The sequence below is a fragment of the Arvicola amphibius genome, chromosome 4, assembly GCF_903992535.2.
Source record: "Arvicola amphibius chromosome 4, mArvAmp1.2, whole genome shotgun sequence".
Classification (NCBI taxonomy): domain Eukaryota; kingdom Metazoa; phylum Chordata; class Mammalia; order Rodentia; family Cricetidae; genus Arvicola; species Arvicola amphibius.
In genome coordinates this window covers 53,410,945-53,436,432 of record NC_052050.1, presented here as the reverse complement: position 1 = coordinate 53,436,432, position 25,488 = coordinate 53,410,945, and the positions used below count along the sequence as shown (strand labels likewise).

The 25,488-nt window shown below is 47.2% G+C and overlaps 1 protein-coding gene across 3 annotated transcripts in view; it reads left to right on the top strand.

Annotated features, from left to right (window-relative positions):
- The window catches only part of Gas7 (growth arrest specific 7), a 233,891-nt gene that overhangs the window by 152,471 nt on the left and 55,932 nt on the right, over positions 1-25,488 (top strand). The gene's annotated exons all lie outside the window — the stretch shown is intronic.

Below are 25,488 nucleotides of genomic sequence, written 5' to 3'. Positions count from 1 at the left end.
TTTAACATATAATTATTTTATAATTTATTTTTATTTTATGTGCATTGGTGTTTTTTGCCTACAGGTATATCCATGCAAGGGAGCCAGATCCCCTAGAATAGAGTTACAGGCAGTTGTGAGCTGCCATGTGGGTGCTGGAGATTAAACCCAGGTCCTCTGGAAGAGCAACCAGTATTCTTAACCGCTAAGCCATTTCTCCAGCCGAGACATGGATGTTATTAATACAATTTACCATTTTGAGCCTGCACCAAGGGGAGGGCTCCCAGTGCGAGGATATCCAGGAGTCATCTAGAGGGAGACAGAGAAGCTGACAGCTGCTTCTTTGGCTGGCTGAACTGTGCATACCACAAGCACCCTAACCTGCGGGCTCAGCAGGGTGTTCCCCTTGAAGAGCAGTGACCAGGGTTTCTAGGAAAAGGGAAGTGGGGCTGTTTTTTTAACTGTTCTAATCTCACACTTCCTCAGAACAAACACTTGAGCATCTTTGCCCTGCTCAGGAACCTTGATGGTTTCAGGGGTGCAAGTGGCTGTTTGAATGTGGCTCCCCAGGGGAGTGGGTGTCTGAACACAGATCTCCATCTGTGCTGTGCAGTTTGGACTGGATGAGCTCAAGAGCAAGAATTGGGGTGGATTTGTTCTTGTCTCAAATTAGCCAGTCTGTTGCTAAGGGGAATAGAGAAAATGCCTTTCTAGGCTGTCTACCTACCTACCTACCTACCTACCTACCTACCTACCGTCTGTCTGTCCGTCCATCCATCCATCCATCCATCCGTCCGTCCGTCCGTCCGTCCGTCCATCCATCCATCCATCTATCTATCTATTGATCTATTTATCTATCTATTGATCTAGCTATCTATCTACATCTTTCTCCCTCTCACTCCTCAGTTAAAGAATAGTATATTCTCAGTGTTAAAAAGCCACTGAATAAAAACAGCATTCAAATCAACATTAAAAATCCTCAGTCAGATTTTCCAGAGCTATTTATCACATATATCATTTGAGGCATTTGTATTCTCTATTTTCTAAGCATAGGCATGCTGCTGTTTTAAAAATAAATTACATATGTTATCCATCCTATCCTTTAAATCATGGCAACAATTTATTGTAGGCCTTGTTCTAGACTTTGAATATTTCTACCTAACTCGTTCCTTTTCATCGCTGTGTATTAGGAATGTGCTGCTACCATTAGTTTAAGTATGACTCTACGTAGGAATGGAAATGCAGCCACATTCTATATCATCAAACAGTGTCTGGCAGCTTCCTTCCGGGACTCTGACTGTTCATAAACCAGTAGGGACAAGCTTCCTTGGGGTTGTGGGGTACAGTGTGCTCCTAAGGTTGGTAAGCTGAATCTCTAGCAGACCAGGCAGTAAATAGTTTAGATTTGGAGGGTCATGGTCTCTGACACAAAGACTTAACTTTATCACTTAACATGAGCAGTAATGTAGACAAGTATATAAGCTAGTGCATGCAGCTATGGTCTAATAAAACTTTATGTGTGGCAAAAAGGGGGAGGACCTTTGTGTTTGGACAGTTGAGCATGAATTGCAGGTGACTGACATGTCTTAATCACATTGTTTTTGTTTTTTAACATTAAACACTGCAGAGGATGACTTTGGTTCACAAGTTCACCAATCTTATGGGTAACAGGGTGGGCTAATTTGCTAGGTTATCTGGTGGGTCCAGTAGAACTGGCCCCTCTCACTTTCTCTCTTACTGAGTAATCCTAACTCCTCGGTCTTGCATTCAGGTGTATTCATTGTTTTTTCTGGTCAATTCAACATGTATTTTTATTGAGCATCAAATATATACCATAAAGAATGCCCTTGCCCTGCTCATAGTAGGAACAGATTTTAAATTTTTGTGTGCATGTGTGGGAGCAGTGGAGGGGTTTCTGTATGTGCTGATGGGAATTGAACCTCATGTTCTGGGAAAATACTGTCTCAGTGTGCTATACCGTTAGCCCTGGAAGCAGATTTTTAAATGGATTCCTGCTTGATTATCCATGAGAAGGACTGTGAAGAGGTCTGGGATATTTGAAGAGAGTGCCACAGAGAGCCTGTAGGGCTGGGGATGTCCCTAGAGGTAGATAGGACCAGGAAGGGGCAGAATGGGAAATACCTCTCCCAGTTTAGTTGGTCTGCTGGGGTTTCCCCCCACTCCTCCCTGTTTGGAAGCCTCCTGCCTGTCTGTAGCAGGGCACCCAGCAAAAGGCATCCTGGGGCCTCTAAGTTGGTAGCTTACTGCTGGATACCCCCCTTCTGTCCCAACTTGCATGCTTCATGCCAACCCCTCCTCCATCTGTCCAGGCAGCAGATCAATGGCAAGTCAGGCCCACTACCCGCTGCTAAGAGGCACTGGTACATTCTTCTCATTCTCACAGAGGATAGTTTTCAAATGCAGATGCCCCTTAAGGTGACAGTCAAGACCTCTGATTAAAAACTCCCACAGATACCCCTGTCCTTTATAGAAGGAGGTGTGATGTGTGCATAGAACCCACACCTACCCTCCTGGGGACTTTAAGTCGTTTTTTAGTATAATACCAATCCGATGTCAATGCTATGTAAATACTTGTGACTCTGTTGTTCAAGGAACAGTGACAAGAAAAAAGGCCTGTGAATGTGCAGAGAATATGCAGTTGCCTCCCCCTGCGTATCTCAGCCCTCTGTGACTGGTAGAATCCACCAGTGCAGAACTCTAGGATCCTGAGAGCTGCCTGGCTTTCTCCCCGCCTCCTAATCCCTAATCTGTCTTCCCCCAGAGGGCGCTTGGGCATAATAAGTATTCTGTGCGAAGCCTCATTTACACTGGTGTCCCCTTCGCCGCCTGATAATCTGCTTGCTTTTACATCCATTTAGGATTTCATGGATGAGGGACTGCGCCCCCACTTGCCGCTGGTCAGGCCGTGGGTATACAACACCAAATGAGGAAAAGGTTCTGCTTTAAGAGACTGCAGCTCCAAAGGAGTCAGAGACCGATAAACACCCACAAACAGTACAGGCCATGACAAAGGGGAGTGGGAGCTCCAGTGAGGGATCTGTCACCTGCATGCGATGGGTGCAGGAGCTCTAAGGAGGGACCCATGACAGAGGGTGAGGTGGCATGAGGAAAGCAGGTCCATGGGCTTGGCAGGGTAGGGACGTAGAAATGAGGGAACGCTGGGGTGTGACATGACTCTTCACCCAGTGGGCAGTGGGAAGCCTTGGAAAGTCTCTAAACAGTGGCAGGAGCCCATGGCTACCTTACAGCAAGACTCCTCGTGCAGCAGTGAAAGGTTTGGGAGCACGGAGCATGGAGTAGACAGTCTAAATGAAATGTGAAATAATGAGGTCAGTGTAGTCTGTGGCAGTGGCCTGAAAGAGGCAGGGGATGAACTCTGTCAGACAGGATGTGGCAGGCCGGTGGCAGGGAGCTTCCCTGCCTCCCAGCTTCCTGCCTTGGGTGGCAGTCATGAAGTAAGCGAGAGGGGGAAACGCTCAGAAGTGAGTTGGGAGAAAGGAGGCGAATCGGGGCTGCATGGTGGGTTCCTTGCTGCATGTTCAGAAAGAGATGGTCAGCCCATAGATAGATGCATCTGCGGTTCAAAGGACATCCATGCCACCCATGAAGTCCAGAGACTCCTGTGGGCACATGGCCCAGCATGCAGAGAGCAGAATGGATTCCACCCCGACTGGCCCCCACTGTGCAGTGACCAACATACACAACTGAATGGGGAGATCTAGAATTTGCATTTCTTTAGAATAGAGATTGCTGTGGGACAATGATCTTGTACCCTGTAAAGATTTATCAGTTGTATTTTAATAAAACATTGATTGGCCAGTAGCCCAGCAGGAAGTATAGGTGGTGCGACCAGCAGGAATTATAGGTGGGACAATGAGAACAGAAGAATTCTGGGAAGAGGAAAGGTCAGTTTGCAGTGGTAACCCAGCTGCAGAAGAAGCAAGATGAGAATGCCTCGCTGATAAAGGTACCAAGCCATGTGGCTAACACAGACAAGAATTATGGGCTGATTTGAGATGTAAGAATTAGTTAAGAAGTCTGAGCTAATAGGCCAACCAGTTTATGATTAATGTAGTCCTCTGTGTGTTTCTTTGGGTCTGAAGGGTTATGGGACCAGGTGGGACAGAAACCTCAATCAACCAGAGGTGCAGACACATTACCCAGTGCAAGCCTGTTGAAGACTGCTCTGAATACAGAGTTAAGGAGGGCACCACAGAGACAGAGAGGAACTGGTGGAGATTTCAAGGTAGTGTTGTAGCAAGCAAGGGAAGAAAAGACATGAAGTGAGGGGAAGCCAGGAATAAATACATATCCTGTTTACAATAGGAGGACCATACCAATGCCTGGGAGATGCAGATTATTTAGTGATGGCTGTTAGTGAATGAGCCAGATGCCCAACAGGAAGTATCAATAGATAAGTTACTCTAGTCCTGATGCTGGTTTTAAATAGACTCCTCAGTGACTCCAGCAGGGTATGCATGAGTCACCAACTTCAGAAGTCCCCTTTACTTCCCCACAGCTCTGCCTGCCTCTCCAGGGCATTTCATCATGCAGTGGCCCTGAGTACAGCCCAGGGAGGCCAGGCACACCAGTGGCAGGAAAATGCTTCTCCTGCATCATCTAGGAACATGCTCTGTGCTCCTCCAGAGTGGACTGGGGCTGAATCCGAGCAGGGTGTGCTGTGATTCACGGGTGGTGAACTGTTATCAGCACCCTACTCCATTCATTCAGGGAACTGCATTAGTGTTAAGAGTCTTTGTTGGACCAATTTAACAAAAGGGCAAAGGCTAGGTGACTAGAAAACAGTCAGTTCTGCAGGCTGGGGAGTACAAGTGCCTGCAGATTGAGTGTCCAATTGCAGCCTGCCCTCTGGTTGCTAGAGATCAGTTCTCTTGGTGCACTCACATGGAAGAAAGGATGAGCAAGCTCCCAGGGGCCTCATTTGTAAGAACATGGATCCCAAGTGAGTGACGGCTCTCATGATCTCGTCACCCCTCAGCACCGAGACATTGGGGACAGAGGTTCAATGTGAAGGCTGTGAGTAGCAGAGCCTCTTGGACATCAGCTAGCTGTTTCAAGAGACCTGGCTCGTCAGCATTGCCTCCCTTTATTGTTAGAGGCTACATCACTTAGCTGGCCTTTTTGATGTTGTTTGATATATATGTTACCATTCGAAGAATGGTGAGAGACTTGAAACTAGCATGGAAAGCCAGGATTGGTTCTGTTTTATGTGAGTCACTATTTCACAGCATATTGGACTAAGCTTCGGATGCATTAAACCAAGTCATTCTGTTTATTTTATCTGTGTCTTTTCCCTAAAGAAAGAGAATAATTTGAGGCCATGTCTTAGGCTTGATTTTCTAGAAAGCAGAGCCCGGGGAAAGGATTAAGTGGTAAGACCCTATTAGGAGATAGTGAGCCTGGAGCACTGAGGGATGGCAAGAGAGTAAAAGGGACACCAGGGAAGATGTCACGCCATCCAGCTCGGTGTCTGGCAGGGAACTGCAGACTGGGCAGCAGCCATTGAGGAGGTCTGTTGACTTCTTTTTTACCAGGGTTATAGAGGAGCCAGCTACACTTAGGAAATCTCCCATTTCACATTGACCAGACTCTACTTCATCCCCCACCCCTGTCCACCACCCCTGCTTGGAGAGCTATTTTTTCATACTTTCGGATTAGACCTCCTGACTCCAAGCAGCCTATCAGAAAGCCTGACTCCGCCCCTTCCACACTGATACTTCTATTTCCAAAATGAAGTCCACATTGAACAGGATTCCCTATGATAGGAATGTGAGCAGGACCAAACATCAATGTCTCTGTGTTAGGCCACCTTAGAATGGAGTACTGTAGCGCATCCTGCATCCTTGTCAATCACACGGAGGGTTCGGTAACTGATGACTTTGCTCAGCACCCCTGGCAGTCAGGGAGAATCTTCCAGGTCATCTCACACTAAATTTAGGGGGCACTAAACCAAATTTGGCAATTCACTTCACATTTTATTGGAACACAGTCATGTCCCCACGCTCCCTGTAGTACTAGCAAAACCCAAAAGATGATCCCTGACCTAACAGAATCCATCAATTTTACATATCCAGGAATGGGTCCTCCATATGCTAAAAGTCTCTGCCCAAAGTCACCGGGTCCTTGGAGTCAGGCTGTAATTAATGCTCAGCCTCTGGCATTCAGAATGGGGCATGGGTGGCGGGGACTACACTTGGTATAAGGATAAGTGAGTTCACAGATGTTCGATAAAGACATTCATCAGAAAGGACCATTTTAAGGGACATCTGCTTGTCCTGTTAAGCGTAATGTAAAACCCAGGCTGGCTGGAATTTGTTTCTATCCTTTTTTTTGACAAAGAATTGGTGTCTCTAAATGTTTTATTATGTTTGTGAGTGAGACTTGGCATGGATGTAAGCCAGGGTTTGAGGTTTTTTTGTTCATTTGCCAGATAGTCAGTAGTTTTCTTGATTTCTTATTTTAATTTTCCTTTAAGTGAGTGGATTCTCATTCAACTTTATTACACTGAGAACTAATGAGTTTCTAGGTAGGGTTTCCACCAAACTAGTCATTGTGAAAACCATTCTTTGAGCTTTACTTTGTTCAAAGTAATTGGATACTTTTCCAACTCTCTAGATAGGATGGCCCTGACAGTTCCCTCTCAATAGAAGTTGCCCAGAGAAGCAGCTGCACCCCAAACCACCAGTCTGTTTTTTCTGTCCATCTGTATTACACAAAGTAAGACTAGAGCCATGTTTTTGTTTGGCACATTTAGTTGATTAAATTGGGCATTGTGCTCTTATGTGTATGAGCATGTTCAAACACATACAAACCCACACGTGCGCGCGCATACTCATGGGTAGCCCTTGTTTTGGCTCCGTGATTTTTATTTAAAAATATATTCTTTTATACAATACATCCCAACCATAGTTTCCCCTTCTTCCATTCTTCCCAGCTGCCCCCTCGTCGCCCCCCTCCCCCGTTTCCACTCCCCCTGTTTTTTGGTTTTTTTTTAATGGCTCCATGGTACAAAGCTGTTAGACTAGAAAGCTACTATTAATCTGGCTCAGTGTAGCCTTTGTTTTCTCTTCCCGAGCATCCATTTTAATTTGTATTGCTTAGGTCACTCTTAAATGCATATCACACCCCTCATTTTCCACGAGATTTTTAAGACCAAATAATCTCTTGTTTAAGGTAGAGACTAAGTGAATTCAAAGCCATTCACAGCGCCAATATGCTGACATGAATTCAAAGCCATTCACAGCGCCGATATGCTGACGTCCAAAGATAAAGGGGGCAGACTGCTCTTCATTCTATCCTAAGAAGTCAAATTATTTTGAATTATTTAATAAAGAATGTGGTGTACCCCATTGGTTGTTAGCTGGAACTAGCAACCAACAGCAAATGGTCCAGATACCAAGCATCAAAAAGAGATGTGGGGATGCCTATGCCATGTTCCCCGTCTTGTTCTGTGCCCAAGAAAACAGAAAGCCCATGTCCACATGAAACCTGGGTGCTCACACACACAGCAGTACCATCCCCACAGCCAGAGCCCCAATGCCCATCAACCAACAGATGGGCAAACAAAGTAAGGCCTGTGCACAAAATGGAACTCAGCTATAGAAAAGAAAGATGCAGGGTTGATACCCACTTCAACAAGGATGATCCCTGAAAACATCACGCCAAGTCAAGACAGACACAGAGAGCTACATGCTGTGGGATTCAATTTGTATGAAATGCCCTAAATAGGCAAATCCATAGAAACCGAAAGTAGATGAGTGGTTGCCAAGGGCTGCATGACGGCTGGCTAGCGACTGCTAATGAGCAGGGGGTTAAGGTGATGGATATGCACTATAATTAGGTAACGGTGAGGGCTGCATACTCCGTGAACAGACCGAAGTCACTGAATTATATGCTTTTAGAGGGTAAGTTCTGTAATATAGGAAATTGCATTATAGTGAAGAAGTGTTGTTTAAACGCAGGCATGTGCGAGGATGCTGGATGCTCTGTGGCTGTCTTGGTTGCCTTTAGAAGTAGTTCCTTAGAGGCTCTCTTTGGGGATTCTGAATGCACAGCTTCCAAATTCTGATGCATGTCAAAAGCGTCACGGCGTGTCGTTGCTCAAAAAGAAATCATAATCTGCTATTAAGAAAAAGAGGTTTTTTTCTTAATATTTTACTTTAAAATAAAAAATATTTTACTTCATATTCTTAAGAGTTTTCTAATAGTCACCTCCTAGTTTTTTTTTTTTGTTTGTTTTTTGTTTTTAACTGCAAGGAGACTTAGTAACAACAAAATTGATAAGGACATTGTGTTAGCTTTCTGTCACTCTGATGAGGTACCTGAGCTAATCAACTGATAAAAAAAAAAAGAAAGGTTTATTTAGACTCAGGGTTTCAGAGTACAGTTGTGGTGGAGACATGTGGTGGTATAGGAGATACCTCCACGTCATGGTAGCCAGGGAACAAAAAGAGACAGAAAAGGGCTAAGTCATCCCCTGTGACTTAGCAGCCTAATATTCTTCTGCTAGACATTTGTTTAAGACAGGTTCCACCATATAGCTGTGGCTGGCCTGGAACTCCTGTCTGCTTGCTTGCCTCTGCCCATCCAGATTTGGCCCCACCTGCTGAAGACTCCACCACTGACCCACAGCACCTCAAGGTGTGGCCCAGACCTTCTCACATGAATCTCGGTAGTGCGTGGGGGGTAGGGTAGAACACGGGTATGTCAGGTTCAAACTGGAGCAGTAGCAAGGAATAGAATATAAAGTTGAGGAGTAAACTTAAATCTGACTTTCATTTTCAGAAACACGGTTGGGGGAAAATGCAGTGTTTGTCATCATTCCGAGGTTAAAGGTCAGATATCCATAAACCACTGAAGTTAAAGCAGAAGCTTCCAAAGAGCTGCTTGAAGACAAATAACTCAGTTTCATGGTGACAAGATTTAGAGTGAGCAGGGACTTGCCAGGAAAGGCCCTTCACCTGCCTGCTGCTTATGTCATGAGGTCACTGGGGTAGCTGACTCGTGTGTGTTTCCAGCCTTTATTCTTGTCTGTGTAAGGAGAAATAGTGATAGCTTCTATCATCTCAAAGCTCAGCATTTGGAGCTCAGCATTTCTGGGGAGGAACGTGGGGCTTGCACTGTTCTCGTGTGTACTCATGAGACAAGACAGACGCATGGGCAAGATGAACTTCAAGGTACTTAGAGTCTGACAAGGCTTTTTTTTTTTTTGCATTTTTCTCTTTTGGGGAGTTTGGTTTTTTTAAATTTTGTTTTTGTTTTGTTTTTTTGAGCAGGATCTCTACTTTGCTTAAAAAGTATGTGCCAGCAAATGGTCACTATTCTGTTCCTCCCCACTGGTCATACTGTACAGCCCAGTGGTTTGTCAAGGTCTGAAGTGAGCAGTTGGAGAGCCTAGCAGAGCTCCTCAATATGATGTGACAACATCCTTTCTAATCATTACTATGGTCAGCATGCAGTCATTAAAGGCAAAGAATGTTCGGGATGAGGGTGTGCCCATAATGAATGATGTTGCTTGGGTTAAACATCTTTCAAAGTGTTAGTCTAGCATTCCCAATACAGGGTATACAGCCAAGGAGAATGGAGTTGGTATATCAGAGACACTGTACTTACTGGGACATTGTTCACAACAGCCATGGCATGGAATCCACCAAACTGTCCATGGGTGGATGGATGGGTAAAGATAATATGGTGCATAGCTACAGCAGAACACTATTTAGCCTTAAAGAAGATGGAGATCTGCTACCATAGCAACATGAATGAAACCACAGCACCCGGTGTTATGCAGGAATAAGCCAGTCACAAAACAATGGATACACATGTTCTCACATACATGTGGGACCGGCAGATTTGGTTTCATGGATGTAGAGACTATAATAGTAGTCTTCAAGTCTAGAAAGATAGGGGGAGATGGGACAGAAGGAGCAAGGTGTGCCAAGACACAGGTACATAGGAGAAATAAGTTCTAGAGTGAAAATGGTTTGTAATGCCTATATTGTACATTTTACAACAAACTGGAAGAAGTCAGAGCATCGCTAAACCGAGACATAAACACCAACGAGAAGGAAAGGAGATACTAAGTACCCCCACTCGATCATCCTGCACCATATGCATGATTCCAGTCACCAGCTTGTTCCTGGCAAATGCACACCATTATTCTGGGCCAGAATTTGAGAAAGTGCTGGTTTATGATTAAGTTCCTAAGGAAATGGCATTGCCCTGTCACAGGGGTGTAAGGGACAGAGTAGGTGACAGGCAGGCAAGGTCGAGACTTCTGAAATCCACATGTTGTTCCCCCAAGCAAGACAGTCAGTCGATATCCATCCTGGATGATCTTTAGACCTGATGCTGCCTGAAGAAGCACCTTGTATACAGTGTGCAAGGATGTCCAGTTCTGGCAACTCTAAAGAGCTTTCATAAACACATGGACCCCTTTCTCTCTCAGGATTCCATGGCGGAGATGGGTGGGACTCAGCATATTCCCTAGGGCATTTCTCTGCCCAGCTGGTCTCCGTGTGTGTTTCCTAGGTCCAGTTGTGGCTGCTCAGGTTTGGACCAGGTTTTCAGACAGAACCTCATGGTTTTGTATCAAGTTTTAAAGATCACAGGCCAGCAAGCTGACTTAGCAGGAGAAGGGCTTGCTGCCAAACCTGGTGACCCGGGTTTAATTCTTGGGACCTACATGGTAGGAGGAGAGATTCAACTCCCATAAACTCCCCTCTGACCTCCATATGTGTACATGTGCAAGCAGGAACACACACAGACACACACGGACACACACACACGGACACACACACACGGACACGGACACACATACATACAGATTTAAAAAGTATAAAACAGAGTCTGAAGCAGCGACTTACATAAAGTCAGGACAATGTTTTACCGTGCATTTGAAAATAGGAGGCAATGAAGGAGGACCAAGAAGGAGAAGAAGAAAACTGTGTGATAGAAACGGAACCTTAGTTGCAAAGGGACTTTCCAGGTCATCCATACTCTGCCTTTTGCCTGCTGCTTTCTCATACATTGGCTTGCTAGTGTGGAGAGGGCATTGCCGCTCTGAGACTTGTGGGACAGAAGGGCTAGTGGAAGCCTGTGTCCCTAACAAGACAGACGCCAAGGACAGCCGAGAGAGGTGGTTCGAAGCAAGGCAGATGTTTTGAAGGTGAGGTGCCATGCGATCAGTGAAAGACCAGCACACTCCGGCATTATCTGCAGCTTCTGTGCTGATGTGGGAGTGGGCAAGTACCACATGACTTGGTTATCAAGCAACAAGTGTTTTGCTCAATGCCTTCTCTGTGGCCAGCTCTAATTAGCCACTTGATGGCTCCTTGCCGGGGTGGAGTGGGCGAATGCCATGCAAATGGCTCGGCGGAAGGTTTCCTGAAGTCCATGTGAGCTGTTCATGGGAATTTTCCTGGTGGCTTGGCTGTGATTTTCCTTCCTGTCTGAGTATTCTTCTGAAGGTCCCTTCAAGCTTAAAAAAAACAATCCTGTGAAACCAGGGAATGTCAATCTTAAAAGTGTTTAGCACCCACAACTGCTGCTGAGTATGTCTCTGTATGTAAAGCTGGCACGATTTCCCCTCCACGGGATCCTTATTGTTGGAGGCAGATCTTGGAGTCGGGTAGCAGCTTTTTTGTTCTTTCTATCTGAGTTGGATTCCAAAGTAGAATGCTCTTCCAAGAGGTGTGGGAGGAAGAAAACCGGGTGAGAAGTTAGTCATGCAAGGAGCTCATGTTTGTTGTGTGCCCGCTCCCTGTGAGCTGTGGGCTGAGCCATGCAGTGGGCCACGGAGACCCTCCAGGGTCTCATCATCCTTGGCTAGATAATAACCTACATCTTGGCTGATGCCTGAAGCTCCTGTCCTTTGGCCATCTGCCTATCTGCCTGCTCAGAGCTAACTGCCCTTTGAAGAAAGAGCTCCTGTAACCATGAGAGCTGGATGGACCGTAAGCTAAATGTGTTGGGAGTTGATCTTGCCCCTTCTGAAACTGGCTCAACTTTAGCTATTTCGTAACTGGATTGGGGGAACTTGGGGAGGACCTGGTGATAGCCATTCAAACGTCCCTCAGCTTTGACCTGTGTGTTTGTGGACCTGGCTAGTTTGTCTTTCACACATGGATAATCTTCCCTGCTGGGTTCATTCTTCTTTCTCTGAGTCTCTCAGGCCAACTTGATGGTTTCTGCAGTCCTTTGTTTGCTGTGGATTGGTTGGTTGGTTAGCTGTATCTTTTCAGCCTTTCTGTTTCTATTACAAAAGCTTCATTTTCTTATTTAGCCCTGTGACTCTGACACTTTCACACTGGTGCTCTGCTTCTTGATAGGGAAAACATGTCTGCTCTAACACACACACACACAGCTTACATGAAACAGCCCAGGACCCCCCTGATGTGTGTGTGTGTGTGTGTGTGTGTGTGTGTGTACAGCTCCATGACACCTGTACCTCTCACAACAGGAGCCCTGGAAGTCAGCTGGGCACATGCCATATGCATGTTATAGGACTTTCCAGACCCTCTCAATTTTTTAAAGCATGTTTGCTGAGTGTGTGTGTGTGTGTGTGTGTGTGTGTGCATGCGCGTGTGCGCACATGTGTGTGCATAAGCGTGTGGCACCGTGCACATATGGAGGTCAGAGGACCACTTGCAGTAGTCAGTTCTCTCCTTCCATCCTCTGGGTCCTAGGGATCAAACTCAGACCAGTGCGGCGACCAGCTAAGGCTAAGACAGTGCTTCAGGACAGCCTGGTTTTGGTGGCAGTCATGGAATAGGGAAGCCTATGACAGTATGGCAAGCACAGGAGCAGCTGCAGTGGCTCTAGACAAGATCCTGAAAGGGAAGGGGAGTTTCTGTGTTTATCACCAGCGTCACCTGTGAGAAGAGGTGGCTGTGAAATGAGCGGTGGGTCTGTCAGGTTAGGAGGACTTGCGGGAGTGTTCCCATCCTGTGCCTTGTTACTTTTGAGTTGGCCTGTGGGCAACACCTGGATGCAGGCAGAGCCCTGCTGCAGCTGGAGCTTGGCAGGACAGAGCTCTACCCTACCAGTGGCACGGAACTGCCTGGAAATGGCTTAGATTCTCAGAATGCAGATTCTCAGACCCCACAGGACACACCTGAGACTCATGAGCCGGGGAAGGGGGAAAGGCCCGATGCTCGGTCTCTTGACTGGAGTTCCAGGTGATCCTGGTGTGCTCTGGGCTTGGAGAAACTTTGCTTGGAATCCTCTTCCAGGCTCGCCCGGTACAGCATGGGGACCCATGGACAGGCTTCTCTGGTCTCTTTGCAAGGAAGATTTTGAATCTGAGTACTCTTCCATCATTCAACCCTAAAGTCTCCCATTCTGTCATCATGCTGTGTCTTTTCTGTCCCTGGTGCCTTTTATTGACATTAGGAAACAGTGTAAGAAGAGGCTTTTTAGCTGGGAATTCCTGTAGCTTTTGAAGGAGTGGTTAGGATTAGGAAGGGTCCTCTGCCCTCAAGGGAGCATGGACACCTCTGTGTCTCGGTTGGAACAGCCATTCTTGGAACCAGTGTGCTTGCAAGTACCTGTTCTGCTGCGCCTAGGATAACTGCTGGTTATTTCTGTTTTCTAAACTAATTTTAGTTCTCTCCAACAATCTCCTCTTTCCTGCGAAGAGAAACACTCTCAACACTTTTGAGCATTATTTATAAACATCACGTCACACCTTTTACTGGAAGTCCTCTACACGAGGATTAGCAAGGCAGCGCGGCTGAAGTTATTAAGAGTCGTGTTTCTCAGAAAATAAACAGTTCGATAAGATGCTGTGTAAGTAGATGATAGTGCTTTATGGGAGGGGGGAGTTCAGCGCAGTTGAGCCGTGTGATTTTTGATGGAGAAGTCATAGACATCCTCCCTGAGACAGAGTCATGGAAGAGTATTCCAGAACCAGTCTGATGCCCCTGGGCGGGTTGTTCAGAGGGTAGTGCAGCTTGGGTTTGATTCGCTTAGGGGACTGGTTTGGTCTTGTTAGAAGACCAAAAGGCTACTTATGGCGATTTTTGGGACCCGTAGTCACAGAAGCTTTGAGCACCTCTGAAGGAAGGACTGGAGAATCAGTCCTGGGCCTAGGACCTCGGGGGCTGCATACCCTCCATTTCTCTCTGAACTTGCCTTTCATTCTTCAAGAACCATTTAGAAAGGACCAGCAGTAGAAGGTCGTGATTTTAGGTTCCACTCTGTAGGACTCTTGGCTAATCCCAGAAGCCACACCCAAGATCTATGAGCATCTGCTCAGATTCTACCTACCTACTTACCTTCCTACCTACCTACCTACCTACCTACCTACCTACCTTCCTACCTACCTACCTACCTACCTACCTACCTACCTACCTACCTATCTACCTTCCTACCTACCTTCCTACCTACCTACCTACCTTCCCACCTACCTACCCTACTACCTACCTACCTACCTTCCTACCTACCTACTTACTTTCCCACCTTCCTACCTACCTACCTACCTACCTTCCTACCTACCTATCTACATACCTTCCTTCTGACCTACCTACCTACCTTCCTACCTTCTTACCTACCTACCTACCTACCTACCTACCTACCTACCTACCTACCTACCTACCTACCTACCTTCCTACCTACCTACCTACCTTCCTACCTACCTACCTACCTTCCTACCTACCTACCTACCTTCCTACCTACCTACCTACCTTCCCACCTTCCTACCTACCTACCTACCTACCTACCTTCCTACCTACTTTTCTGTCTATCTATCTATCTATCTATCTATCTATCTATCTATCTATCTATCTACCTATCTTTGAGACAGGGTCTGGCTGTGTAGTGCACTCTGGGTTTATACTCAAGAACCCCTTGTAACAGTCTCTGAATTCTGATACTTCAGGAATGAGGCAGCATGGGAGTTCTTAGAGAAAGATCTCCATTATACATAGCAAGTGGTTTTAATATTTATAACATTCTATAATTCTGGTGAGGATTTTTCTTCTTTTATTCCATATGTATGTTGTACAGTGGGCACGTGTGTATGGCTGTTTGCACGTGTTTGAACACATGTGTGTAAAGGTGAGCATGAATGTAAGTGCATGTGGAGGCCCGAGGCTGTCAGCAGGGGTATTTCTTGATTGTTCTTTTACCTCATTCTTTGAGGCAGGGTCTCCCAGTCAAACCCAGTGCTTATGCCAGGGGTCCCCTGGTTCCACCTTCTGAACTGGACTATAGCCAAGCTGCTATGCCCACTTGGCATTTCTGTGAGTTCTGGGGACCCAGACTCTTCTTGCTTATGTGGCAACCACTGAGCCCTCTCCACTGCCCTGACTGTATTTTGTATATATAGATTAGCTGACTTTTTATGATTTCTTCTCTTTGATGCTGTAGTCTAAAAGACACTTACCCACAAAATGCAGTAATATTTCTTGTAGGTCTTATGGTCTCTGAAATGCCTCCCATCACTTCTGGGTTGTTCCCTCCACCCTTAAAAGTTTTAAGGAAATTATGGAAATTAATTTCAAAAGATGTATGAGAAATACATCTATTTCTATTGATCTATTTCCTGTTGATCAAACAACTTTGGCCAATTGGCTCTTGCCACAGCCCTGGGAAGCACCTGTTGACTCTGTGATGGATTGGTTCTGCCTGCACGACTCTGGTGTCCTTTCCGTTGCCTGTCTTCTTTATTCCTAGGCTGGCGCAATGCAGATTTTCCACCGCCCTCAAGTATTTCACTTCTTCACTTAAAGAAAGCACTCAGGAGTAGCATGTTGGAAATTCCAGAATCACTACCCATGAACACTGGGGAAGCTGTCAAACAAAATGAGGGTTACTTGGCAGAAGCACCATGATATTATGACCCTTGTTGGGATTGCTAATGTATGGGTTGTATATTCAGTGTGAATCCACTGGACATAGGACTGTGTAGTGAGGGGCTGCGGGCAGGCCTGCTTTTCATCCTGCCCGGCTCCCGGCCACCTGCTAGCTTATGCCCCGAAATAACAACACACAAATTGTATTCTTTTAAATACTGCCTGGCCCATTATTTCCAGCCTCTTACTCACATCTTGACTAACCCATATCTAATAATCTTTGTAACACCACGAATGGTGTCTTACCGGGAAAGATTCAGCACATCTGACCTGGTGGCTGGCTTCATCGTATCTGGCCTCTCTCTGAGGAGAGGCACGGCAGTCTGACTAACTTAGGAGAGGTGTAGCATCTGACTGAGCCATCTACCTCACTTCCTTCTTCCTGTTCTGTCTACTCCACCCACCTAAGGGCTGGCCAATCAAATGGGCCAGGCAGTTTCTTTATTAGCCAATGGGAATCCTCCATCAGGACTGATTTGGCCCTGGATGAGACAGAAGGTTTAGTATGTGATTGCATCATGTTACTTAACACAATGCACAGTTTTAAACCTATGGTTTGTTAATTTCTGGAGTTTTCTACTTAGCATTTTTGAGGCATGGTTGACCTGAGGTAAATGAAGCCATCGTGAGTAAAACCATACACAAAAGGAGGAGGGGTGTCCTGAGAAAATAATCTTTTTATTTGGATTCCAGTTTCAGGATGAGTTCTCGGGGTGTTCTGTCAACAATTCCTGTACATCAAGAAGCACATACCTTTGCTCGTGCCTTCTCGTGATGGTGACGCCTTTTGTATTCATAGCCACGCACGTTCCATACCAGCACTGCGGACTGACCTCACTCACAGCAAGGAATGCCATTCTATCAGTGCATAATTACTCCCTGGTGGGTGGACACTGGGGGTGCATCGCAGAGCTGTTCTGCTCTAGGAAAAAAACCTAAAGAAAGAAAAGCAAAAACAAAATCAAAATCAAAAAAAACCCAGTTACTTGATGGCACACCTAGAACCTGAATGAAAGTGTGATGTCTGTTAGTCTAGTTTATGTCTCTCCAATTCTGAGGGAGGTTAATAAGTTTTCTTATTTACTGGTTTTTATACCTTGTTGTATTTTTCTGTAAACTACCCGTATATGTCTTTTGCTCTTTTATTCACTTATTTATTTGACATACAGTGAGTATTTGGGGGCTCCCTAAATTTTCCTGTTTTTCTACCATGTATCTCACCTGATTCTGTCTGACCCACCCCCTGGGGCTTGTCTGGTCCTGTCAGTGATGGGATTCCATGATGTTTACTATGTCCTCCCTGGGTTTTCCCCACGGCTGACTCATCACTGAGATTGCCTGGGGTCCAGTTCCACTGACTAAACCCAATATCCAGGCTCGGAGCCTAGGAACCAACACGTCACACCAATAGTGATATCTAATGTAGAACTGGCTCCAGGAAATGAGCCTGGAGCACTGGGTGCCACACTTAGGCTCTGGATTGGGATAATCAGGTTTGGGATCAGATAAGGTTTCCTTCTTGGCATCTGCCTCCAATTTTCTCAACCGTAGCATGGGGCCTAATAGCCGTGAGCTGCCAGTTGGCTGAATGCACCTGTTGGCTCAATGGCAAGGCATGCTTTTCCCACACTGCAGTCAGCCCTCCCGACCCTTCCTTAAAGAAGGGCAGGCAAGCCCCTGTTAAATGCTCTCGGGATCCCTCAGGGTTTGTGTAGGTCTGCACATCCTGCACATCTCCAAACCGTCATGCTGCCTGTGGCAGGTCAAAGCTGGATGTGTCAACATGGAAGAGGAGCCGCTGAGTTGCCCAGCTGTTGCTCTTAGCCTCTGTCTTCAGTAAGATGAGCACAGATCTCCATCCCTGTGAATCCCAGAGTCGTTACAAAGATCTTGTGAGCTGTGGGGTGGTGGAAAAGACACTAAAGACATGCCTAGCTCACTAAGAGATACCTCAACAGCTCAGCCATGCTAAAGGAAGTGTCCTAACTCATCTTCATTCCTGGTGTGGTAAGAGGGACCCTTCCTCACCTCTTCCTCTGGGAGATGCTTTCCATGACGAGATGAAAACAAAGATGGGAGCAGTGAGGCAGAGGCATCTGGGAGGGATCGGGAGGCAGAGGAGGGGACCACAGTTCTAGACACGGTTCTTGTCCCCTGAAGCTCTCAGTTGGTCAGGAGCAGCAGAACTCTGTGTGCCCTCCGGGATCCATTTGGAGATGCCAAGACCCTGCCAGATGGAAGCACACACGCTTCTCTCAACCTCTGCCTGGGAACAGGCTGAGGATCTGAAAGGACTGACCCTGCCGTTCTTGCTTGCAGAGGCCCGCGGGATGATACTAGAGAGAACTGTTTGTCTTTTTCTATTTGCTAAGGGTCTGTTCCTGCAAGCAGGACCTGACACCTGCATGGGAACAGGACGGGATTACTGGGAGCTGGCATGTGAACAACTGGAGTGAAGCTTCCCAAGTAGAGATCTCTTTATTGCGTTGCCATTAGATGGTTCAGCATCTGTACGCCCCCCCCAATACATCTCTTTCATGTCTTTCCTTAACATTCCTTTCTTACAAAGGCTTTCCTTGACCACTGTATTAACATAAAGGGAGGGAAGGCCTGGTTTAGTTCTTGGTGTCAGAGGTATCCATCCGTCCTTCATGGCAGGGCAGGCTATAGCATGGCCAACAGGAAGCAGAGAAAGGGAGGGTGTGGCATGCATATGTGTATTTGCATACATATGGGCACATGCGTGTGGAAGGGTACATGTACACATATATGCATGCCTGCAGAGGCTAAGGTTGAAGTTGGGAATCATTTTTCTTCTACCTTATTCACTGAGACTGGGTCTTCAGTCAAACCCAGAGCTGGCTGATGTGACTAGCCAGCCAGCTTGCAGTGTGGATCCTATCTCCTCCACCTGCTGAGGCTGAAATTACAGACAGTATACCATGCCCCTCCTGGATCTGAACTCCATTCTCGTGCTTGCAGAAAAATGCTTAACCACTGGGCCATTTCCCTAATCCCCTTGTTTTACTGTCTTTATGTTGAACCAACCAAAACGTAATACAATGTATCTCCTGGTACAATTTCCTCCCCCAACCCTACAAAAAAAGAGTTTTCATTAGTGCAAATTTACACACACACACACACACACACACACACACACACACACACTGTGAGAGATGAAGAGAAGAGAGAGAGCTTTTCCAACTTCACAGCAGGTTTACGAGGGTATTAAATCCATTGATGATGACAGTGCATTTAGTAGAACATAACCCCATCATAAGTTGAGGTGCACATATAGACATACTTATTTATAATTGCAGAATAGAGTATTTATTTATTTTTGGTTTCTTTTGAGGCAGGATTTCACTACGTAGCCTTAGCTAGCCAAGAACTTGCTATGTAGTCCAGGCTGGCCTTGAACTCATGGAGATCCACCTACCTGCCTCTCTCTCCCAAGTGCTGGAATTAAAGGCCTGCGTCACCATACCTGGCAAGATAGAAGATTTTAACAATCCTAAAAGTAGAAGGAGACATCATGATCAGTAGAATTTAGGCCAAAGGTGGGAGGGGAGGGAGTTTAATCTGTTGTTTTCTCTGCAGTGACAGAGCAATCCCAGACACAATGAGCCCTCACCTCTATGTTTTGTGAGTGGCACCAATTAATTATGTTAATTTTAGCGTCACTTCGCTGCAGCTTGAGGGCCCAAGCACAGAGCTCAGACATGGCAAGCACAGCTGGGAGATGATGGCGTTGGGCGCCACAGTCTCAGAGAGGCCTTGTCTTACGGCGGCCTCAGTCTCCTTCATTCCGAATGAAACGAGAGCATTTGTCTCAGGTGTTTTATGACCATTGGGGAAGACCCCAGATGTCACCAGGTACAGACAGCTGTTCAGAGAGAAGATCTCTCTTGTTTAGAAGCTGGGGTTGGCACTTAAGGCTCACTTCATTTAAGAGGCCGTTGGGTGTTAGGAAACCAGAGATTCCTAACGAGAAGATTGTGAATGGCCAGGCTTGTAGTGCAGGAGAGGAGACCTGGAATAGCTGCTGGTTTCTGGAGGAACGTGAGCTGGGCTTGCATCCTGGGACTGCAAACCCGCATTCTGGGGAAGTGGTGGTTGCAGATCCGATATCTGACATTCAGTGGACCGAAGCTGTCCTGGGGACATCAGGGCTCTTGCAACTCCCCTGGGATGAGTTATATTCCTGCTTATTGCCCAGGACAACCAAGGAGCTGGACAAATTGAGGGATGCTGCTCCTGCCTAAGGAGGGACCAGGGCTAGAAAGGGAGATCTTAGTGCTCCCAGCTGCCTAAGCCTGGTCACATACCAGGCAGACCCTCCTTGAAGGGAAAAACCACTGTTGGGACCACCACGGAACAAAGGGCAAAGATAATGCAAGAAGCACCAAGCAGGAGCTGGGGATGTGGCTCAGTTGGTAGAGTGCTTGCCCAGCGTGCACCCAGTCCTGGGACGGGTTCCCAGCACTACATAGATTGATCATGGTGGCATGTGCAAAATAATCCCAGCATTCAGGAGGTAGAGGCAGAACGATCAGAAATTCAAGATTATTTGTGGCTACGTAGTGAGTATGAGGTCACCTAGGCTACGTGGGACCTTGTTTCAAGGAGGAAAAATCCTAAAGAAAAAGAAAGGAATAAAGAGGCAGATAGGAGAGGATGTCAGAGCTTCAGAGCTTGCTTCTGCTGGCTGGCATCTTTTATTTCACCTGAGGTCTCTGGGGACAGAAGAAAGCCACCACAGGGGCCTGAAAATGAGCTAAGCCACTGGGCAGGGCGGGGGAGTGCGATGAAAACCACTCGATGCAAGGGCTTGTAGATGAACCCATGGCGAACACTCAGGACCAGTTGTGAGGTCCAGGGTACCTGTTGTTTCCCCAGTGGAGGTGTGTGCCCCAATGCAGGCAGTCTTAGTCTTAGCAAGGGGAGCGAAAGCCTAGAGGTGACAATTTCAAAGTAGTAGCTCCTGTCTCACTCCCTGTCTTACCCGTTTAATCATCTTTATTGTATTAAAGATCAGACACACCTGTGCTTTGAGAGCTGGATTCACGTGGATTTCAACTTTCCTACTGTGCTGTCTTCTAAGTTTTGCTCTCCTAAGGCCAGACCCTGTAGGGCTACTGTGAGGAATCAATATTCATGGCTCTTGGCATGACCAGAAAACAACAAGCTCCCCCAGCCGGCTTCGCCTGTGGCCAGTTGTTTGTGTATGTCTGGCTGCCCCGGGTTGAGGTCCGAAGCAGGTAGTTGTCATTAGCAGAGTTTGTTCTGTGGGAATTGGGTTGGGTGGGAAAAGGGTCCCTGGGGAATGGCTCACTCCTTCCATTCTGACCTCACTGCAACTTACGCACAGTGTCCAGGGCCCTGGTAACAGCAGCTCCTTCAGCTCTCAGTCACCTCTTCAGTATTGCTTGGAGAAGGCCAGAGAAACTAGTCACTATAAGTAGCATAGTGTCTTCATTGCAGACGACCTAGAAATGGCTTCCTCCCTCTGGATGGTGTCGCCTGTAGGACTGGGCCTGCTGTTGGTGTGACCATGCTGCCAGAGCCTTGGGGTGCTCCCCAGATGCCCCGGCCTCTCCAGATGATCTGGCTCCATTTTATTACTGCCCCAGACTTGCAATTGTCGTCAGGTTTAACATAGGTCAAATCTGGCTAAGCCCAGGAGACAGGCAGGACTGTAGCTTCAGGCAGAGGCCCTGCTCTTTCCCAAGCCCAGCTGAAGACTAGAATGGAAGGATACAGCGCTTCCAGGGAACTGGGAGTGACCCAAGGCAGAGAGTGCAGGAACAGAAACCTTGACCAGGAGCCTCTAGGAGAGCAAATTTCTACCTGCCTGCCAGCTTTTCTCTGTGGCTTTCAAGACACTTTCAACAGCCTCCTGAGCTACCGGATACCCTAGCCCAGTGGTTCTCAACCTTCCTAATGCTACAATACTTTAATATAGTTCCTCACGTTGTGGGGTCCCCCAACCATAAAATTATTTTGTTGCTACTTAATAGCTATAATTTTGCTACTGTTATGAATTGTAATATAATATCTAATAGGCAAGATATCTGATATGAGGCCCCCAAAGAGGTTGCAACCTCCCCTCCAGCCTTTCCCCACAGCCTTCCTTGGAGGGAGCCAGCAGTGACCACAGTGACTTAGGCTCTGCTTTTGTCTCGCCTGCTTGTTCGTGGCTTGTGTTAGCAGCTACCAGAAGGACGGTTAGATGAGGCCCAGAGCTAGGACCCTGTGGTAGGCAGAAGATGAAATAACGGAATTTGTACATCAGCTGGAGATAGGAGCGAGTCAAGTGTTCTTCCTTCTAAAATAAGGTCAGTGGCCTCAGCCACCAAAGGAACCAAGTCAGTAGCACAAACAAATGGGACACAGTTCTCTGGGGACGTTCCCTGGGTTTGGGTGGAATGGGTTTATCCCTAGACAGCCGAGGATCACACCAGGTGGGGGTTACCAGCAATACTGTCACTCTCTGTTCAGCCCTGCTGACTGATGAGGGAACGTGCGTGAGGCGTGAACCAGGCGTGGCTGCTTTGCTCAGGGACGACAAGGTGACAGCCTGTGACCAACCAAGGGCTGGATTTGTGTGCCGTGTTCTGCCCTGGCTCAAGTTCCTGGACAAATTTGAGGCAGATATTTGTGCAGAAGAGGCAGCAGGGAGGGTGCTGGGGAGGCAGGCGCCCTGGGCAGGTGGCAGACAATCAGTACTATGATGCTGAAAGCCCTCTGCAGTCCTGGGGGAGGAGGCACCTTGGAATGTTTGCTGGACCTTTAGCTCCCCCATGCTGACTAATGTCTACATGTGCACCTCCATCTCCTGCCCACCCCGGCATCACCTTGGGTGAGCCAGCATCCTGAGGGGAATTCACTGGTGAGCAGCTGCAGAGATGGGGAGCTAAGTTGCCATACCCACTCTGGTGGTGTTTTTTTTTTGTTTGTTTGTTTGTTTGTTTGTTTTAAATCTGGCCTAGAGAATGGAAGCAGTCTTGGAAGTCTGCATGGCAGAGGAGGCACTTTGAAACTTCCTAAATAAGCAAGGTGGTGGTTTCTAGGCACAGGGACAGGACAGAGAATAGTAGAGGCATGTTCAGGAACCAGCAGGGTGGGCTAACAGGACCTGCTAAGAAGACAATCTGGACAGACAGACAAGGATGGAATGCTGGTGCAGCTTGCTGGGAGAATTGGATTGTCCTCTGTCACCTTTGTACCTGGGTGGGAAGGGATTTTCACAAGTGAGTATCTCAAAGCAAGCACCATGTTTTGGGGCCAGCAGTCTGCTAGCCCTGGGGCTGGGACAGAGATGGAAGAGCCAAGAGGTAGGGAGATCAAATTCTGTGGGGAGAAACAAAGGCGCAGTGACCCACTGATGGGAGGAGAGTCGCAGGCCCAAAGCAGCTTGATGGGGGGAAGCAGAGTAGGGTGGGGCTGGCGGAGCAGGTGGTTTCTGCTTGTGGATCTTGGGTTGGGGAAGTCAGGAGGCCAGGACTGGAGGGAGGGCTGACCCCAGCTGTTGCTGTAGACTCGGGCAGCAGTTTGCTTCCAATCAGGCTGTCCACAGGCAGATGGAAGGAGAGCCATCCTTTCAGAGGAGCTAGGTTAGAGCGTGTCTGCTTCCTAAGGAAGCTCCTGCAGCCCCTTTTTCGTGGAACCCAGAACCTCATATGCTAAGCCTGAATCCTACCACTACCTCGCCTCTTCTTGTTCAAGGATGCTCCATCCTCCCCTCTCCAGCTAGTCTTCTCCACCAGTGTGCTTCCCTCTGTTGAAGAAGGAAGGACCACGTTACCATGCTAAGCCAACTCTCCAGAGCCCTTAATTCATGCTCCCTAAAACACAGACACAGTTTTAAGACTTCCCATCAAGGCTGGAGGCAAGAGTATTTGTAGTTGGTGTGGCTAACCTGGGGTTCCACAGAAGTTGAGGTGGAAACCGAGGGAGAACCCAAGTTGGATGCACAGTCAGGTATGGCCAGAAAAGGGGAGTTGCTTTTGTTTTCATCATCTGAAACAATGAACTTTTCAGCGATAGAAGTTATTATTGGAGTATGTTATATCCGTCCGTATTTGGTTTAATTTTAGCAATGAACTTTTGACCGAAGCATGGCAGTGTAGCAGTGCCTCCCTTGAGTACCGATGCTGATGCTGTTGTGAAATTCACTTTGTACAGGGTAGAGAAGGGGAAACCGAAGCCCTGAGTGCTGAGGAATCCGCTCAGATTGTACTGGTCACCAGTGGCAGAGCTGGCCTGTAGACCCCGTCACTTGCTACTGTCGTGACCCCGGGATGCCCAGCCCCTAGAGTGATCTGAAAAGGGCGTCACACGAAGAGAGTACAGGGAGCTTATGTTCTCTTTCAAAGAGGGATGCGCAGTCCGCAGCTGCTCGTGGTGGCATGCATCTGTAATCTGTCACTCTGAAGACTGAGACAGGAGGGTCACTGCAAGTCTGAGGCTAGACTAGACAAAGCCCTCAAAAAACTACCAAAAGATCCTCCCAAATGACAAATTAACCAAAACCTATGCACAGTAAACAAGTGGACCCATGGGTACCAAACTGTAGGGAATGCCAACCTCTGAGAGTGGGATTATGGGTAATGCTTGTTTCTTCCTAACATTCTCCTGCATTCTCAAAATATGTAAGTGAGAAAAGGTTTCATTTGTTTGTCTCCAGATAGAGCTTCACTAAATTGTTCAGGATTGCCTTGAGTTCACACTATGGCCCAAGTTTTAAAATGCATTTTATTACACTGTGTGTGTGTGTGTGTGTGTGTGCGCGCGCGCGCACGTGCATGCGTGTGTGCGTGCGTGTGTGTGTGTGTGTGTGTGTGTGTCTTCTTTCCATCTACCTTTCAGGTTCCAGGGATTAAATTCAGGTCACCAGGATTGGCAGCAAGCGCCTTACCTGCTAAACCTTCTTGCCAAGCCCTTGCTTTAAACTTTTGATTCTCTTGCCTCAGCTTCCCCAGTGCTGGGACTGCAGATGTGAGCCTACAAACCTGGCTAAAGGAAGTCAGCTTACCCCAGGTAGTATCATAGAAAGTCTGTTCACAGCCCTAAATTCTGGGGGACAGTGACAGATCTACAGACTTGGTTAATTTCTGATCAACTGGTGTAGCTGAGTCTCAGGACAGGTGGCCAGGAAGACCACCCCAAACTGTGCTTCTACATCTTCAACCAAGATGTAGAACGGGCTGGGCATGGGGGCACGTGACTGTCATCTGCACTTGGGAGGCTGAGGTAGGAGGATCACAAGTTACCCTGCCTACATGATAACACCATGGAACTAAAAACAAAAACAAACCACCTAACAGAACAGAACAGCTGAGCCTGAAGGTACCTGGGGCTCATCCGTTGGCCAAAGACCATCCTTCTGCAGACCAAGGCTCTTTGCTCTGTGCTTTGGGGTTTGAGGTCACCATGGGCTTTGAGAAGAAATGCCCTGTTTGCAGCCGGGGATTCTGGGACAGAAGCAGAGAGGAGTGAATTGGGAGGTGGGGCACTGTCCTGTTAGGGTTTTTACTGCTGTGGAGAGACACCTTGAGCACAGCGACCCTTATAATGGAAAACATTTAACTGGGGCTGGTTCACAGTTTCTGAG